Source organism: Ambystoma mexicanum, chromosome 7q, assembly GCF_040938575.1.
Source record: "Ambystoma mexicanum isolate Mex_15411 chromosome 7q, UKY_AmexF1_1, whole genome shotgun sequence".
Classification (NCBI taxonomy): Eukaryota; Metazoa; Chordata; class Amphibia; order Caudata; family Ambystomatidae; genus Ambystoma; species Ambystoma mexicanum.
In genome coordinates this window covers 955,373,487-955,390,535 of record NC_090941.1, presented here as the reverse complement: position 1 = coordinate 955,390,535, position 17,049 = coordinate 955,373,487, and positions in this window count along the sequence as shown.

The following is a 17,049-nucleotide window of genomic DNA, read 5'->3' as shown; positions in this document are numbered from 1 at the left end:
ATGATATGATATGATATGATATGATATGGTATTTGTAACGCGCCTATACACAGGTGTTTCAAGGCGCGACGAGGCAGGGAGGGGAGGGACAAGGGGAGACAGACAACGATCCTACTAGGCCAGGTGTCATTCAGATCGCGCAAGTGCAGGGGTGGGGGAGGGGGAAAAGTGCAAGGGGAAGGGGAGGGGGGGAAGTGCAGTACAAGGTAAGTGGCGTAAAGAAATAAATAAATAAATAAATAGGGCCAGCTGGTGGCAAGTGCGAGGTAAGTGCAGAGCAAGTGCTGGGGAAGGGGGGGGCTGTAGGGATACAGAGACAGTCCCGCAGTGCAAAGGGGTTCCAGGGCATCAGTGCAAGTGGAGAGTGGCTGGGCCCAGGACCGAGGCCGTTAAGAGTGGTCCAGTTGCAGGATCAGTGCAGTTTCAGTGAACAATTAATTAGCTGTTCAGCAGGGGAGAGGGAGAGAGAAAGCAGAAGCAAAGAGGAAGGTTTTGAGGTGCTTCCGGAACCGGAGATGGTTCTCCTCAAGCTATGGAATTGGGATTTTCAGATTGTGAATTGGTATAGAATTTCAAAGTATTTCCTTCCAGTGTGGAATGCCACTTGAGACTGGAAGGTTGATTTTCAGGAATGGAGAGGAGTTCCCATCACCAGTTTGTTGTGCCACAGCAATTATTGTAACATCGGGAATTTCATTATTTTGAAGATTAAACTTAATTTGGTCTGGTTTTTGTTCAACCATGTAGCATGTGCCATTTAGACTAACATGGTTGACACTCTGTTTTAATTTTATTGGCCTGCTAGTCTAAGCCCAATTTTTATTTCCAAATCTGCAGTCCCCTCGAAGTTCTGGAGTTGTCCAGGAAGAGGGGTGAGAGGGATCTGTTATCTCTCCCCCTTCCTGAATTTATCTGATCAAAGGTCCTTTTTGACAGAAGAGTGGCTTGGAATCAGTGTCCACCAGTGCTGGAATTGCGCATTGCACTTGGACGGAGGCGTAGAATCTACCTTCTTTCTCCTCCAATGAGCAAATGTAATGGGCATTCTGGGCAAGCTGGGTGGTCAATTTCCTTATTTTTGACTCTGACACAGGGATAGTTTGGGCATAATTCTGTGTTGGAGTTTGGGATCTGAAAGAACATTTTTACACTCTGCTATTTGGGGAGTTTCGTAACTGAAGGGACTGCTCAAGAAAAGTGGTAGAACTTTATAGAGCTGCGATATATGGGAACAAGAGAAATTTAAACGAGAAATAAATACACATAAAGTGATGAAATTGACATATTCTGCGGGAGGTAACCAAGTCTAAGGGCCATAGACTTGGTTACCTCCCGCAGAATATTTAGTATACCTTGGAAGTAATAGGTATAATGTCTTTGTATCTGTAAAGACCCACCCTGGTTCATTACCTACGGTTTTACGTTATATTTGTGTTTCTTTAACTACAATTAATGAAACAACTGTTCAGATCTCATGTCATGTTATTGCAAATTGGTATGGTAACTAATTGAATTATGTTTCCAATCTATTTTTGCTTTGTTTCTATTTGAATATGTTTGCAAAATAAGTGGGCATGTGTTGTTCATATAAAACTATTAAATGTTATGGTTGATTAAATTCATTCCATTCTTTGTCTTTGACATTTCGTTGAACTAAGCAGCCTAAAAGTCAATTTCATCACTTTATGTGTATTTATTTCTCGTTTAATTATGAGTTTACAAACTTGTTGATACTTAGTATGTCAAATGAAGTTTATCTTTGCAGTAAATAAGGAATGCAGGAATCCTTTGATGTAAATAAATGTGGTAGGACGCCCTTCCTCTTGTTCCCATATTCGGGGAGTTTCGGGGAGTTTCGGGCTCCCCTTTTTCTGATTTAGGGCTTACACCCCTTTTTGGAGGCAGTCAACAGAATTGGTTTGGTACGTTTGGGAATCCTCTTGTGCTGGTTCTGGGCTGCCCCCCCTTCTAAGGGGCAGTCCCCAGAATTGATTTGGGTAGTCTAGGAATCCTCTTTTTCTGATTCTGTGCTGCCCCCACCCACTTTTTGGAGGTAGTCAACAGAATTGGTTGGTGAGGTTTGGGATTCCTTTTGTGCTGGTTCTGGGCTACCCACTCCCTTCTAGGAGGCAGTCCCCAGAATTGCTTTGGGGAGTTTGGGAATCCTCTTTTAATATTATGTCTTCTTGATGCTCATTCTGGGGTTCTGGGATGGACAATTCAGAATCAGTCCCCACTCCCACCCATCTAGATCTCTTGGGACCCATTTTTCTTTGGGAGGAGTCCCCCCGTTCCTGAAGGAGAAGATCTTTTTCTCAGGATGCTCTAAGGATTCTTCCCCTTCAAATTGGAGGATACTAACCTCCTACATAAACTGGGTCTTTTTGAGTTCTTTATTTCTCCAACCCCCCCCCCCCACCCCGCTCTGTTCCGTGGGTGGCAGGTTTTCGGGGGCAGGAGATTTTGGTTCCGATTCCTGGGTGTCCGGGGCTTTTCACAAGTGAGGAAGGAAACTTCCTCTAGGGCTTTACACCCCCTTTGCCCCTGTGCCTCCTCCTCTTCAACCGGTGAGTTGTTGGGGTTCTCGCCCCGGCATTGTTCTGGGGTGCAAGGTCCTTGGTTTATGGAGTTCTGAGCCACCATGTTTGTCTGAGGGTTCTGTTGAGCCTTCAACATGCGACCCAGATCCTGGGTTAGGTTCTGGACCTGGCGCTCCAGTTGGGATACCTTTTCCGGCTGGTTTGGGGTCTCTGGTCAACCCTAGGTGGATCACGGGAAGGGTAACCATCCCTTCTCCCATAGTACCCTGGATATGGCGAATTTTGGTAACCCTCCACTCTTGGCCTCCCCTCTCCCTGATTGGGTTGTCTGGGTTTCAGAAAGTGAGGAATGAAAGGAGGGTTGTCCTGCAGGTTGGGGTTTTGTGGGTATCAGGGAAAGAAGCTTAACCCAGCATTTGGGGAATTCCTGCCCTCCTGAGGGAAGTTAGGAGGGACGTTTCCCAGGGCAGCACTTACCTGGTTGGACCCATCCCTCTGGCCGTGGGGTGTCCATGCATACCCCAGGATAGGTTGGTTGCCCTTGTATCGAGGGCTGATAGAACCAGGGGAGTTCGGGGTCCCATTAGTGGGATTACCTCCCTGACTGCCACCTGGTTGTGACTGGCCAGAAGGCCTTCAGGGTCTTTGATTCTGCTGAATTTGTGCAGGTGCATGTTTAGGCTCCCCAATCTCCAGCTCTAAAATGGGGGCAACCTTCACCTCCGCCACCTTAGCAGCAGCAGGGGTGATGGCTGGTTTGGGGTTTTTGTTCAGATTTTTATTTTCTACAGGTTTTTGGACCTCATTGTTGTGTCTTGACTGTCATGTAGTCAGAAGAGTCCTCTGTCCACAAGTGCCGCACAGAGAGAATCTAAATCACTCTCTGTACAACCTTTGAGGCCACAGGTGGGAGATGATCTTCCGCAACCGTGGACCTCTGGGAACCCCGAACCACTATAAAGAAAGCACCGGTTAAGTAACAAGCCTAAGACAGCAATAACAAACCAGACAACAAGGAAGTGGAACAGTCTTACCAATAAGTGGCCGTGGTGTATCTGCTGCACCTATAGAGGAGGTTCCGGGACCCAGCAAGGCTGTTTCCTTTTGCAGGGCAGTAGATGACACTGAGCTGCATGTGCCGGGCCCACCTGATGCCGAAATCTGGACAAGGAAGCTGAGCGGAACGTAGTACCAAAGGGTTAAGTAAGTAGAATGTCCAGAAAGCAGTCAGTGAATCGTAACAAGGAATCCAGTGAAGCAAAAGCCAGAAGCCAGGGGAAATCCGATAGCAGTCCGTAGTGTAATCCGAGGTCAGTGTCCAAGTAATCCGAAGGAATAAATGTAACGCCGAACAGGTGTCCAAATAAACAGCTGTGAAGCACCGAAGTGTTGCGATGCGGCTGTTTAAATACCGGCGCTGCCTCTTTCCTTCCGGTCACATGAGTCGCAACCGCATCATGTGAGCGTAACTTAGAAACACGTGAGCAGGAGATGCTGGTCATGTGATGCGGAAGAAGCCTGTCTCGCAAACGCCAAGGGACACGCCAATGGAACCGGCATCTCCGCGAGTAGGCAGCATGTCGGACCATGCGCGGTGGCACATGGGGACTCGAGGAAAGCACAAGTGAGTCCCGGAAGCGGGCAAGAGGACAGGATGGTGTGGAGGTGCGAGGACGGGCACTGAGGGGTGAGTGTGTGGAGTGCGTGACAGATCCCCCACTCAAAGGCCCACGACCCTGTGGGCACCAAGGATTGTCCCTATGGAACCGTGCCACCAGGCGGGGGCATGGACATCAACAGCAGGGACCCAGGACCTTTCCTCCGGGCCATACCCCGACCAGTCCAGAAGGTACTGAAGACAACCCCTACAGACACGGGAGCCCAGGATAGCAGAGATTTCGAACACATCCGGGGCAGACAGAGACACAGGAGCCACAGGGGCACAAATCCGTGTAGGAGCGGGACAGGGCTTGAGCAGGGAGACATGGAAAACTGGGTGAAGCCGACAGGATCCCGGGAGTGCAAGACGATAGGTCACAGGGTTGATAACTCGGGTGACTACATAGGGTCTTACAAAATGAGGCAAAAGCTTGCGGCAACCCACCAGCCGTAAGTGACGAGTAGACAACCAGACACGGGACCCCGCGGAATACAACAGGGCCATCACCCGTTTCCTATCCGCCTGTGCCTTCATGGACGCCTGTGCCTCGACGAGGTGGGTCGAGACCTGCGCATGGATGGAGGACAGGTCCCTAACACAAGCAGCGGCAGCCGGGTTGACAGAGGATGGTAGGTCCGCGAAGGGTAAAACACGGGGGTGGTGACCATACAGGACATAGAAGGGGGAGATACCCGTGGATGAATGCACAGCGTTGTTGTATGCAAACTCCGCGAGATGCAGCACTCTCAACCAGGATGTTTGCATCTGCAAGGTTAGACAGCATAGATACTGCTCCAAGGTCTGGTTGAGCCTTTCAGTCTGGCCATCAGTCTCGGGGTGATATGCTGAGGAGAAGCAGACATCCATACCAAGTAGTTTGGTCAGAGCACGCCAAAAGCGTGACGTAAATTGGGAACCCCTATCCGAGATGAGAACCGAAGGAAACCCGAAGAGACAAAAAACGTTCTTAAAGAAAAGAACAGCCTGGCCAGTGTAGGAGCGGAGGGAATGCCCTTACAGGGAATGAAATGAGCCATCTTAGAAAAGGAATAAATGACCACCCATAAGGTATCAAAGCCTTGGACCCGGGGCAAATCGGTGACAAAATCCATGGTCAAGGTGTGCCAGGGCCTGGGAGGGACAGTTAAAGGAAGCAGGAGACCCACAGGGCGACCCCTACGATGTTTACATTGTGCGCAAACTGCACAGGTGTTGACATAACATTCCACGTCCCTCTTCATGGACGGCCACCAGCACCATTGTTTCAGTAACGCCAACGTGCGTTTCTGGCCGGGATGTCCATGAACAGGGGCGTCGTGGGACCACTCCAAGGCCATGTTGCGGGTATATGCAGTGGGCAAGAATAGGCGATCAGAGACAAAGGGCAGTCCATCATGAATCACAAGATCCCATTCTGACAAATGGTCTGGGTGTAGGGTGACCCAGCTCCGAACAGATTCGAGTAAAGGCAAGGTTGGTGTACACAAACAAACTACCTTGCCGACATCCAGAAGAGTATCCGGAAACACTGGCAAGACCACCCCCCCAGGGGAACGCGACAACGCATCGGCCTTGCCGTGGGTTGAACCCGAGCGATGCTTGATAACAAAATCAAAAGCCGCAAAGAATAAATGCCATCTGACCTGCCTGCTGTTGATACATTTCAAGGATGCTAGATCCTGCAGGTTCTGATGATCTGAATAAACCGTGACCCGGTGCTTAGCACCCAAGAGATGGTGCCGCCAAACACGGAAAGCATCCATGACAGCCAGCAATTCCTTTTTGGTCACAGTGTACTGGGACTCCGCATCAGTGAATTTGCGGGAGTGAAAGGCCACGGGGTGAAGACGACCGGTGGCAGAGCAAGTCTGTGACAAAACCGCACCCAGGTCCGGGTGTTGTAGGATAGGGGCGGTAGTGAAGGCTCGTTGGTGTGACTCCGTCCACAGGAAGGGAGTGCGAAGACTCATCAAAGAAGTAAGGGGCGCCACTAGAGACGAGAACCCAGAGATAAAACGCCTATAGAAATTAGCAAAGCCAAGAAAAGACTGAAGTGCCTTCAGGGTTTTGGGGACCAGCCAGTCCAACACCGCCCGCCACAGAGTCTGCATGGAACTGGCACTTCTCAGGTTTGGCAAACAAGGAGTGTCTTTGTAGACGAGAAAGCACTTCTCAAACATGTTGTACGTGTTCCTTCATATTCTGGGAAAAAATCAAAATGTCGTCTAGGTAGACCACGACAAACACGTCCAGGATATCGGAAAAGATGTCATTCATGAATCTCTGGAACGTGGCCGGTGCATTGCATAGACCGAATGGCATGACCGTATATTCATACAACCCGTAGCGGGTGCAAAAGGCGGTCTTCCATTCGTCTCCAGGGCGCACACGGACTAGATTGTAAGCACCACGGAGATCCAGTTTAGTGAAAACAGTTGCGTGTGTGTGGTGATCTAGCAGAGGTGTGATTAGAGGAATAGGGTAGCAGTCTTTTTTTGTGATGGCATTAAGCCGGCGATAGTCCACGCACGTCCCCAAATCGCCCTCCTTTTTGGGGATGAAGAAGATGGGGCTAGCTGCTGGGGAAGTGGAAGGACGTATATGACCTAGGCGGAGGGACTTTTGGATGTAATCCTTCAGGGCTATGTCTTCTGTAGGGGAGAGAGAATAAATCCGGCCTGTGGGAATAGCACTACCTGGAATCAAGTCTATTGGGCAGTCGTAAGGATGGTGTGGGGGAAGTACTTCAGATGAACCACGATCAAACACCCCTGTGTAATCCTGGTATTGGGTGGGAACAAGTGTGGAGATCAGTCCTACTATATGTTGTTCTGTTGGGGGAATCGTAGAATCCTCTGTGGTCAAGTGAACAATAGCCCCCAAAGCCTGAGCGGGTGTGTGGTTGCTAGTGGTTGCTAGTAGACAATAGTGTTGGCAGAGATCAGATTCGAAGTGCACGGAACCTGCTTTCCAATCTATTAACGGATTGTGCTCCTGGAGCCAAGGTATCCCCAATATTAAGCCAAATTGGGGCATCGAGATGAGATCAAAGCTCAGGGTTTCCTCGTGTATAGCCTGTATGGTCAGGAGCATTGGGGCTGTCTGCTGTTTGATGGGCCCAGAAATCAGAGACGTACCATCGACTACCTGCACTGGTTCTGGCCTGGTTTTAGTTAGAAGGGGTAGTTTCAGGGTTTGAGCAAGCGCGATGTCAATATAATTACCCGCGGCCCCAGAGTCGATGATAATAGTACCTGGGTGTGAGAAATCAGGCGTGGGTTGAAGAATAGCCTGTACATGTATGGGCCTGATGCGACCGAATGCAGGAATAGGGTTCGGGGTGTAACAAGAAGCGCTCAACCCAGCCCCCGGTTCTAAGGTCGACCACTGCAAAAACCCGAAGACTTGAGCTTTGGCCGACGGGGACACTCCTTCACGAAATGACCAGTTAGACCGCAATAATAGCATGCATTGTCCACCCTCCTGCGTTCCCTTTCTATGGGTGTGATCGGGCTCCTTATGCCCCCAATCTGCATGGGTTTGTGACTGGTGTTGGAGGCAGCAGAGGTGACAGATGGGTTTGACATATGAGCAAAACCGGCCTCAGCCCTGCGTTCAGAACGCCTGGCGTCCAACTGTAGGGTTAGGTCAACTAAGTCTCGGTAAGAGGTTGGCAAGGAGGGAACAACAGCAAGAGTGTCCTTCATAGCGTTGTTTAGGCCTCTATAAAACACAACAGCCTTTTTACTTTCAGGCCAAGATGTCTTGGCTGCAAGCTGATTGAACTTTGTTATATACTCGATTAAGGACCCTCTCCCTTGTCCCAGTTCCAGGAGTTCCAGATCTTGGGACTGAACCTTGTGACGAGTGTCGAAGACCCTGGACATTTCCGTGACCAGTAAATCAAAATCATAATGTGCTGGGTAATCGTTTTCCAGGAGCGGGTTAGCCCAGGCAGCGGCTGTACTGGCTAGATGTGAGAGGGTGAATGCTGCTTTAGTGGTTGTATCTGGAAAGGCTTGGGGCCTACACAAGAAATGCAGTTTGCATTGATTCAAGAAGGTTCTAAACTTACTAGGATCCCCATGAAACCTCTCAGGGGCAGCCAATGGAAAAGGAGAGGGGAGTACCACGGGTATGGGATTCGGAGGGGGTGGAACAGGAGGCTGAACAGGGTGTGGGGCTGGTGACACTGGTGAAGCATCCCCAAACTCAGCATCTGGAGGCAGGGGGTGTCTAGTGCTTTGGATGTTGTCTAAACGTTGGTGAATGGCAGTGTTTGCTGTGGCCATATCTGCACGTAACACGATTATGGCTTGGAACATAGTGGCCAAGGGGTCATCCGCGGCTCCCTCCATTGACTACACGACAGGATGGCTTCACAGTCTGTTGTGTCTTGAATGTCGTGTAGTCAGAAGAGTCCTCTGTCCACAAGTGCCACACAGAGAGAATCTAAATCACTCTCTGTACAACCTTTGAGGCCACAGGTGGGAGATGATCTTTTGGAACCGTGGACCTCTGGGAACCCCGAACCACTATAAAGAAAGCACCGGTTAAGTAACAAGCCTAAGACAGCAATAACAAACCAGACAACAAGGAAGTGGAACGGTCTTACCAATAAGTGGCCGTGGTGTATCTGCTGCACCTATAGAGAAGGTTCCGGGACCCAGCAAGGCTGTTTCCTTTTGCAGGGCAGTAGATGACACTGAGCTGCGTGTGCTGGACCCACCTGATTCCGGAATCCGGACAAGGAAGCGGAGCGGAACGTAGTACCAAAGGGTTAAGTAAGTAGAATGTCCAGAAAGCAGTCTGTGAATCATAACAAGGAATCCAATGAAGCAAAAGCCAGAAGCCAGGGGAAATCTGATAGCAGTCCGTAGTGTAATCCGAGGTCAGTGTCCAAGTAATCTGAAGGAATAAATGTAACGCCGAACAGGTGTCCAAATAAACAGCTGTGAAGCACCGAAGTGTTGCGATGCGGCTGTTCAAATACCGGCGCTGCCTCTTACCTTCCGGTCACATGAGTCGCAACCGCATCACGTGAGCGTAACTTAGAAACACGTGAGCGGGAGATGCTGGTCATGTTACGCGGAAGAAGCCGGTCTCGTAATCGCCAAGGGACATGCCAATGGAACGGGCGTCTCTGCGAGTAGGCAGCATGTTGAACCATGCGCGGTGGCACATGGGGACTCGAGGAAAGCACAAGTGAGTCCCGTAACCGGGCAAGAGGACGGGGTGGGGTGGAGGTGCGAGGATGGGTACTGAGGGGTGAGTGTGTGGAGTGCGTGACACTCATAAATGCAGGTCGCATTTCTTTTCTCGTGGAAGTCCCTCACCAGCTAGGTCATAATATACTTGGGGAGTGCATGAAAGAAGTGTGGAAACAGAAAAATTGACATGAGGCCGGGAAGCCCAAAAGGAAACACACCAACACAGGTTACAAAGGACATACAAAGCGCTTTATTTCAAAGTTACAAAGTTACCAAAGTCAATTGACATGCGAATAGCTATTCGGCCCTCTGACTAACACAGGAACCTTCAACGTTAGGTTCGTACTGAAAGTGGGATAGACCGATCATCGGGATGCTTGGGTTTTTATACATTTAGTACTGCATTGGCCAGCCCTCTTACAAGTTAACCATTTCTGGAACCATGGCTAGGGTTCGTAGCCAGGTCGAACACACAATTTCCATACATTAGATCAGTTCCGCCGATACGGTTACATATTTACACATAGGTTAAACAGAGGACAGGGTCTTAGTTCATGACCCTAACAAGTAGCCTGCGGACATATTATTCATTCACGTGTGCGGAGGTCACCATGGCCGAAGTCTTACTCGAAATGTCATTCGGCCTCCATTTTGTGATTCAGGGTGACTTCCACACTGCAAGAGTACCTAAAATGGCGGCTAGATCCAAGATGGCGGCTTACACAATACATTAAGGTCAAGACCTTGCCGCGGAACCTATGTACATAGTATCCTTTAGACAGCTTGGCGTAGGCCAACATACATTTAAACGATGCGATTGGGGTCATAATATTATATCGATTTCCACAGACCCTCCTTTTGGCCTATGCCAAGTGCTAAAACATTATTTCCTAGTACTTTTGAAAATACTTGAAGGCATTAGCATCCATAGGTTCCGCATCATTGTCTGAAATGTCAATAGCCATAAAGTTGTTCATAAGAACTTCTTGCAACATGAATTCTTTAGATGCTGTCTTCGGGGTATATATTCTACGCCCTATTGCACTCATAACTTGGGCACAACATCCCCCTATCATTCCGCATATACTCGGGAGGCATTGAAAACAGCAGCAAAGGAATAACAGAGTCCCTAAAATACCTAAAATAACAGAAAGCACCTTCCACCCCCAAGATCGCAGAGAATCCCAAAACCAAGTACTAAGGCTCCAGTCTCCTACAGGGATATGGACTTCAGAACTAAGAGTGTGTAAATTCTGAATTGCTTTGAATATTGTTGGTGAAGAATCTGGTACGAAAACACAGCAAGCGGACCCCACTAATTTACATACTCCACCTCGTTCAGCTAAAATGACATCTAATGCCATTCGATTTTGAAGTGCTACCAATCTTATCGCCTTTTGCTCTAAGGTCATATTGTAAAGTATGTCCGTGGTCCGGTTGATTGTTTTCTCCAACACCCTCGCTAATCCCCTGATGTTTTCTGAATTTGCTATTTGTCCCCAGAAGGGAACTACTGATTTGGCTATATCCCCGAACACTTGTCCAGGGGTATCTCCATCATTATCCCGTCGCGGGCGAGCCTTAGATACCTCTAAGGTACTGGCTATAAATACACCTGGTAACAATATCCCTAAATAACAAGTCCCCTGCCAATCCTTGGGCAACCAGGGAAAAGCTAAACTACCACACACAAAATAAACCGGTCGCCCTACATACAAAGGCCTATTTTCCCCAGTCAAATTTACAATATTTATACAAGGCTCGAAATCTCCCATTGGCCTAGTGCCGTTTCTTTGTACACAGAAAGGGACAGAATCAGGACTATGATTTACAGAATAAGAAGGAGGCATGGCATCCTTATTGCCTATCGGAGCCATCTTGAAAGAAACTAGATTTTGAAAAGGAAAAGAAAGTTTATCAGACGGCCTAATAGAAGCGATATTAGGTCTACTCCTATTTGCGAAAAGCGAGCATCCCAGGGGAGTCAATTCACGTTTTTCAAATTCATTCAAATTAGTCCCATCGAAGTTCCCTGAGATGCTATCATTCCATCGGCCAAAAAAGAGTGCTCTAAGAGAGGCATAGCAAGAGGTTGTTAGAGGTAAGGGATGTATATACCATCCCAGTCCCTTGTTCCCATGTTGTGGTAAGTGAGTGCAGACCCAACAATTACTCCTATTAAAAATAGCATGCGTATCATTCATCACTATCATCAAAGTGTTATTATAATATTTCTGTCTATGCCGAGAGTCCCTAGGGGACAGAGTATGAAAGTGTACAGAGGGAGTCAAAACAGTTGGTACAATTTTGGTCGGTAACAGAGGCTTCAAAGGATAAATTTCTTCAAAGTACCAAAGTCCCACAGCAGCAGTTGCAAAACTAACAATAATCAAAACGAGAACACAACAGTACGTTTTCGGGGCCCAGGCACATTGTCCATTGTTCGAATTGGTCACCTCCTTATCTAATAGTTCAATACGAGGAGCAGCGGTGAAGGCGGCAGGCATCATGGTTATCCCGATCGACGGCCCCAATGTTCGTTGCTGGCGGCACTTCGGCCGCGCGACTTCTTAGTCCTTCCCAACCCTGGCCAACAGAACCCCCCCCCCTTTTCTTTGTTCCAAAAAAAGGGAAGACGATAGTATTTCAATCACTCCTTTTTCTTCCAGATGCACGATACTCGTGCGGCGATTTTATTTGCGTGGTCGAAGGTTGTACCGGATGGTACCCAAGTTTGTTGAATCCAAAAGCAAAGTATCGTCGCTCCCTGAGGGGAGCGTCGTATCAGTAGCGACGGAAGTCGCAGAGCTCGAAACAAGGTTTTCCGGAAGTGATTGATCAAGGGAGTGCGGAGACAAAATGGACGGCTCCCCGAGCTCCTCAGGCTCAGAGAACTTCTCTGACGCACTCACAACGCTGCCTGCTACTCCGAGATCAGAGAGTGTAGCACCAGCGAGGGGTTCTGTTTCTTCTGTAACGTGTGGCGTCGGGTGAGGGATCTTCTTGATATGTGTTGCATGTATCCAGTTCTTCTTTCCTGCCACCCGCACTGCCGTCCTGGTGACCAATAAAACCTGGTAGGGTCCCCGCCAGCGAGGCGCGAGACAGGAAGACCTTTCGTAGGCCTTCACCAGGACCCAGCTGCCGGGCAATATATCGTGTCCTGGGCCCGTAAACCGTACAGGTAAGGCAGCATTCACCTGGTGGTAAATGAAATACAGATTTTTAGTCAATTGATTACAATAGTCTATGAGCAATACATTCTCCACATCCCTCAGGGCTTTAGGTTTAGGGAGACCCCAAATATTAGCAGGCCTTCCCATTACTACCTCAAATGGAGAGAGCCCAGTTCTAGTCTGGGGTGTGGTGCGCATAGCTAACAACACAATAGGTAAAGCATCTGGCCATTTTAATTTAGTGTCGGCACATGTTTTTGCAAGTTTGTTTTTCAAAATACCGTTGTGTCTTTCTACCAACCCCGCACTTTGAGGGTGCCCAGCTGAATGAAAACGTTTCTCTATCCCTAAGGCAACACATATTTGCAACATTACGGCTGCGATGAAGTGGGGGCCGTTGTCCGACCAAATTATCCTCGGGAGCCCAAATCGAGGAAAATAGTCTTTTACCAAGATCTTTGCGGTGGTCATGGCGGTAGCATCTTTGACGGGGAAAGCCTCGACCCATTTGCTAAAAGCACAAATGATAACAAGAACATATTTCAAGTTATTACATTGCTCCATTTCAATAAAATCAAGGTGAATGGTTTCAAAGGGGACAGAGGGGGGCCCGAAACTTCCCCTTGGAGTCACTGTCCCTTTACCCACATTGTGCTGCAGTCAAATCATACAGTTCTGGACGTATTTTTTTGCAGTTTCCCAAATTTTATCATTCACCCAAACCTGCTGTAATATCTTCGCAATTTGCTGGGCACACACATGTGTTGGACCGTGTGCCATCGTGACCATTGCTAATACATAAGAATCAGGAAGCAACCATTTCCCGTCAGATGCGTCCACCCAACACCCTTCGTCATCCAATTTCCCCATGCCTTCAGCCCATTTCCTAGATTCTTCAACAGAGGCATCAGTCTGAATATCTCGCACAGACCCAATGCCTTCATCTATTATACAACCATCTCTCACTTCCCTCGAGGTGTACATGTCTGTGCTAAGGTCTGTAGCTGTTTGTCTAGCTATCAAATCTACAAAAGCATTTCCTCTTCCCACATTGTCTATGACCTTGCGATGTGCTGCACATTTCATGATTGCTAATTGTTCAGGGAGTGAGAGCGCTAAAAGTAGTTGTACTATTAAGGGACCATGCTGAATCTTGGTCCCGTGTGAGGTCAGAAACCCTCTTTCCGACCACAGTTTTCCGAAATTGTGAGCCACCCCAAAGGCGTACTGACTATCCGTATAAATGTTAACTCTATGCCCTTGGGAGAGCTCACAAGCACGGGTCAACGCTATAATCTCTGCGGCCTGCGCAGAGTTATGCGGAATCCTTTTAGTTTCTACGATCTTGTTCAAAGTAGTAACTGCATAAGCAGCTGTAGATGTGCCATTCGGAAGTTTAAAACAGGAGCCATCACAAAACAGCTCCCCTTCCGCATTCTCCAAAGGAGTATCTGAGAGGTCTATTCTGCCCTTTGTTTCTTGTTCGGTGGCATACAGGCAGTCATGTGATCCGTCATCGCCGCAAGCAGTAGTTTGCGGGAGAGGCAAAAGTTCAGCCGGATTGAGAACACAACACCTTTTAATTTGGATATGAGGAGCAGATAGAACTAATTCGTACCTGGTCAACCGGGCAGAAGTAAGGTGTTGTGTTTGAGTTTTATTCAATAGAATATCGACAGAGTGAGGTACCATCAAAATTAAATCGTGGCCTAGGACCATCCCCTCACTCTGTTTTACAGACGCAGCGGCAGCAGCAACAGCGCGCAGACATCGCGGCAAAGCGCATGCAACAGGATCGAGGGCGGAGGAATAATAGCCGCACGGCCTATTCTTCCCTCCATGTTCCTGCGTTAACACAGACAAAGCACATCCATTACATTCATGCACAAACAACACAAAGGCCTTATCGTAATTTGGTGTACCCAGAACCGGTGCTGAACACAGCGCGGCTTTGAGAAGCTCAAATGATCGTTGATGTTCCGATTCCCATGGCAATGGCAGAGAAATGCCCTTCTTCGTCAAAGCCAACATCGGTTTTACCACTAGGGCAAAGTTCGGGATCCACAGTCTACAGTAGGACGCCATCCCTATCAGGGCTCTGACTTCCTTCTGTGTTTTTGGGACAGACATGCCAGAAATGTGTTTTATTCGTTCAGGTGTCAATCTTCTCCCCTCCTTTGACAGGAGGTAGCCTAGATAGGCAACCTCCTGACAACAATATTGAAATTACTTAAGTGAAGCTTTGTGACCATTTTCAGCTAAATGAACAAGCAACAATATAACAGGATCGATGTGCAATATCCCGACATCATTATCGTCTATTGCCCACAAACATTCTGGGACAATGTCAAATTCGGGAGGTAGAGGTCGGGTCAAGTATTGGGAGTTAAAGGGTTGCTGTGGTGAAACTGTTAATCTTATTCCGTCAGGGGAACAATGAATCACTGCATTCAGTTTCTTCAACAAATTCAACCCCAGCAAATTTTCTCCACAGTTTGAAGTAAAAAGAAAAGGGCACTGGTCTGTAAAAGGACCCAAAGAAACGGATACCGGCGCAGAAACCGGACAAACAGTTGGTATGCCAGAGAACCCTATAGAGACGTTTGTTTGCCCTGACAGTGGGATGTTTGGAACCCTCGAATGGTCGATGGAGCACTTTTGTGCTCCAGTGTCGATCAAGAACTGATGTTTCCTATTCCCCACCAATAATTCAACATAGGGGCCCTTCTGAATAACGGGAATAGGTAAAGGTTCCAAACGCTGCTTCGGGCAATCCTAGTAAGGCAGAACTTCATCAAAGGGAAGTTCCTCAGAAAGATAGGCGGCGGAAGGGTGATCAAATATATTTCTCGAGTCCATACTCGGAGTCTGATTTTCCCGTGAAAAAGGTTGCTGGGGATCTTGTAGAAGCTGACCCCTATCAGGGCCCCCTGCTCCGGGGCGGCCCCTTGGTCGCCTACCCATACCTCCAAATGTGCCTCCTGACCTCTGACGAAGGGCAGGGCACTGTACTCGCCAGTGACCTTCCTGGCGGCAATAAGCACACTGATTAATATTTATAGAATTTGGAGGAGTATTTCCTCTTGGAATGTACTGACCTCTAGTCTGTGTCGTACCTCCTCTGGGGTTTCTGACAATTTGCTGCAACAATACCTTAGTCTTTAGGTCACCCCTTCTTTTTTCGATTTTCTCTTTTTCATTATTAACCCGATTCTCGTAATACTGAGCCATATGCAAGACCTCTGACTGAGATTTTGCCTGCCAAGCGCTCTCTGAGGACATAATTTGTGACTGGATGTCGGGCAACAATCCACGCACAAATTTGTCCACAAACAACCTCTTCCCCGACTCTGTACCTAAATCCTGTCCACTGAAGTCGGAGAACACCTGTTCGAATCTATTAAAGAATTCAGTAGTACCTTCAGTTTTCCCTTGGATGCAGGCCGTAAGCTTGTCCCAAATAATCCTTTTTTCTGGGATTATAGTTTTTAATTTGGCAACTATTCTATCGGGTAAAGTGAGTATTACCTGGGGTGGTTTCTCACCAGCTGGTCGTTCCCCATCTATTCTAGTTAAGTTTACCCATGTATCCCCTAACCCCGGCACATCATCTATTGTTCGTACCTGTTTCCATACATCAACAGGTAAAAGCACTGGAAACAATAAATCCATGTCACTTAAGGTGAACACAGAAGATTGCAAAATGGATTCTATTTCTTTATAAAATCCTGTCGGGTTCTTCCTAATATCAGGGACTGATTGTCTAATCGTGTTCACTTCCTGTCGGGAGAACGGGACGTGAACAAACTGCGATACGTAATGTGCAGGGATATCCGTCGCAGGAGTACCAGCTACCACGTCGGCGGGGATTTCTACTTTTGGGACAAAGGTCGGAGGAACCTCTCTCATAGGCAACTGAGATATAGGGACCTCCGATCGCTTACTGAGCAATAGGGCCAAATCGAGCGCTAAAGCAGCTGTAGAAGTGTTGGGCGAAAAAGCTCTTTTACAAATACCCAATAACTCTATGGGGCAACCAACCTTCTTCCTTATACATTCCTCCTGTAAGTGCTGTACCATCACTTGGATTACCTTCCTTTGCATCTCTACCGTGTATTGACTATATGTGTCATACACCTCATCTGGCGGTATCGATGAATCCGAGATCCATCGAATCGCATCTTTGGTACAAATTCGTACTTCCTCAGGTGCTGATCTTCGGCACGAAAGGAACCGTTTCTGCATATATATCCTATCGTCCTCATCATCCTCATTTTGTAACCTTTCAAATTCCCTTCTAAACTCAAACAATCTGTCAACATGTCCATATACTTTCTGCTCTGTATCCCTCGAAAGTGCCAAGGCATTCAGATCTCTCACCCCTTGTGGGAGATCCGAAGTCTGCAATCTACCCCACATTACACCTAAATGAATCCCCAGTCCTTCAATAAAAACGTTTTTCT